This window comes from Helianthus annuus, chromosome 16 (genome assembly GCF_002127325.2).
Source record: "Helianthus annuus cultivar XRQ/B chromosome 16, HanXRQr2.0-SUNRISE, whole genome shotgun sequence".
NCBI classification, from domain to species: Eukaryota; Viridiplantae; Streptophyta; class Magnoliopsida; order Asterales; family Asteraceae; genus Helianthus; species Helianthus annuus.
Window position 1 is genome coordinate 156,154,491 of NC_035448.2, and position 3,411 is coordinate 156,157,901.

The following is a 3,411-nucleotide window of genomic DNA, read 5'->3' on the forward strand; positions in this document are numbered from 1 at the left end:
AAGCATCCTTTCAACGAAATCAGAAACAAATCACCACTTCTGGACGAAATCACCAAGTCTTCATCAACACTTGTTTGGACGAAAACAGCCCTGATTTCACCATACATCCTAGACGAAAACACTTCTGGATGAAATCAACTTATTCTAGTCAACGAAATCACATTTAGTCAACAAAATCAAGCTGTTGGACGAAATCACTTGCTGATTGGACGAAATCACTTGTTGTTGGACGAAATCACTTTTCCTGACGAAATCAGAAGTGTCAGTAAAACATTTCAGCAACGAAATCACTTTTCCTGACGAAATCAGAAGTGTCAGTAAAACATTTCAGCAACGAAATCACCATTTCAGCAACGAAATCACCATTTCAGCGACAAAATCAAACATATCAGCAACGAAAACCCCTATTTTCGTCACATATCTTTTCATATTGTTAACAGAAGCTTTTTAAATCATATTTAACTGTTTGATTTAAGTGTGTTTTTCAGGTACTCACTCTTACATATCAAAATGAATCCGAGTTGGTGGGGTACTCCGTCTGTAAATGAAGGAAATCCGAGTTGGTGGGGAACTCCGGCTCCGGATGAGGGAAAGTATAGAAATACAAGTTCATCTCCCTCATGGTGGGGAACTCCGGCTCCGGATGAGGGAAAGTATAGGAATACAAGTTTATCGCCTTCATGGGCCGAATCTCCCACACGACCTCGAATTACGGCAGAACAATGGGCATCGGTTACTAATCAAAAGCAAAGTGAGCCGAAAATGACAACAGATTTATATGGAAATCCATTACCACCAGTTGCCTCACAATGTCATCCCTTTCTACTGAAGCACCATCATGGTGAATCCTCGGGAGGTAATGACAGTTCTGAACATAGGATGGATCTGAATGTGAATGAGGGTGATACAACTTCAAGTTCAAGCGAGGATGGATCTGAATGTGAATCATCAAGGGAGGTTATTAATTCTGATGCAGAAAGGCCAACACCTGAGAGTGATTCCAGTCAGGTATGTGTCGATGAACCCACTGCTGTAGATTGTGATAATTGTGCTAGATTAAGAGTTAAGTGTGCTGATTTAGAAGCAAACATGTCTGAGTTGCAAGGGAAACATGATGCTTTACAAGCTAGTTTGTTTGACTTGCAAGACAAACATGTTTCTTTGAAGGATCAGTGGTGTGAATTGCATAGCAAACACGAGGCTTTGCAAGAGAAATATGATGTGACATTCATCCACAATCAGAAGTTGACCGTGGATCTTTCAAAATGTACTGAAGCCAACATGTTTTATGAGAACCATGAAAAAGAGTTTAAGTCGGTAATTGAGAACTTGAGGAAAGATAAAACCGAATTAACTAAAATGGTTTCCAGAAAACAAACTGACATTAATTTATATATATCTCGCCTTGAGATAATGCAAAAGGAGATGGCTTGTGTCAAAACTGAAAGTGAAGCGATCCAGCTTAAGCTAGACAGTTATTTGAGCTCTAGCTATGTGTTGGATCACATCATTGACGTTCAGAAAGAAAAACGGGATGTCACATGCATAGGCTACAAGAAATGTCCACCACCAGTGAGACACAATTATGATGCAATGCCTGACGAGGAGGATAGAGTGTTCTTTGAACCATCTGTTCCTCTAGATGTAAAGGAGTTTGCAACAGGACTCGAATATAAGAAAGATGTATCATCCGATTCAGATGTATCAGCAGATACATGTGTGTCTTCTGCTGAACTGAATCAGGATCCTCCAGTCATTACTGAGGATGCTGATTCTTCTGATGATGAATCTGATGATGCTGTCCCAGCAAAGTCTGATGCGGTAGTCAAAAATGGGGACATACCTCTCGAGAATTACATTCTATGTGATCCTCCTTCAAAACCCGCTAAGACTGTTGCAATCGAGTCCTCGTCTGCACAAGAGTTGGAGGGTGTGAACTTGCTGTACACTCTTGTTGGTGATGATAAAATCTACGCTGACAAAGATTTTCCTATTAAGAATGTTAATCAATCTTTAATAAGTAAAGTCTTTGAAAATTCGACAAGTAAGTTTTTGGGAAAGACAGGACCACATGTTACAGTTACACAGTGTCCTCCTATTCCAAAGGCCGAAATTCGAAAACAATATGGCAATCAGAAATTACCAACAGAGACAAGGCAGCCAAATCATACCAAACCTAAAGGAAAATCACCGACTCAGGGTCAGAAGAAACAGACCCAAAAGAAAAACAAGAATGTGAACTTTGTGAAATCTAAGGGAACGGACAAAATCGAAACTTTTGAGAACAAATCTAACTTAGATTTTGTTAAACAAGCAACAGTGTTGAAAAGAAATGAACCAGACTGTTCAAAACCTAGTACCTCGGGATCACAAAGTTCATCATCGGCAAGACGATCACATGATACTTCGGGGATTGTTGAACGAAGATCATGTTTTGAATGTGGTACAATTGGACATATAATTCGAAACTGTCCATATCTTCATAAGTTGAAAGCAAAGGTTGATGATCCCTGTGAACAAAATCATGCCGCCTAAGAGAATGGAAAAGGCAAACAGGGCGAAAACCAGAAAAAGGTCCGGAAGATAAACTCCGTGAAATCAAGAGGGACTGATAAAATTGATACTTTCGAAAACGAATCCAACAAGGATTCTGTTAAACAAAGTAAAATTTTGAAAAGAAACAGTCAAAACAACTATACACAACAAACAAACGATTGTGATGTAGGACCAAGTACCTCAAGATCACGAAGTTCATCATCCAGCTATTACAGTTATGATACTCCAAGGTTTGTTGAGCGGAGATCATGCTTTGAATGCTGTGAGTATGGCCACATCATTAAGAATTGTCCATATCTCACCAAGGGAAAGTCAAAAGTTGATGCCCCCCATGGTAACAATTACCATAAAAGATCTGTTTCACCAAAACAGGACCCTCATCTTGTTAAACAGCGAAAAAAGAAACAGAAAAAGAAACAAAGAAAAGAAGTTGAAAAGGTTTTAAAACCAGAGGTTATCCAAACAAAATCTGTTAAATCGGATGTTAAACATGAAAAACAGAAACAAATTTGGATACCAAAACCGGTAACTGTTTCAGGGGGAGCTACATCAATTTCGAATCATCAGGAAATGGATGTTACAATTCTCGATGATGACGGACGACCCAAGTCCGTGAAGGCTTGGGTCCCCCTCTCCAACTAATCTCTAAATGAGTGTGCAGGATGTTCCAGGAGGAACTATTGATAGTCTTAGGATTGTTGATAGTGGAGCGTCCATGCACAAGATTGGCGACATAAGGCTCCGAAATATTGTTACAAACTAGGAGAATGTTGTTGCCATTGATGGAGAGAGAGGAAAGGAAAAAGAAAAGAAGACAAAAATGTCTGATGAAAGAATGTGTTTGAATGAAGTTAC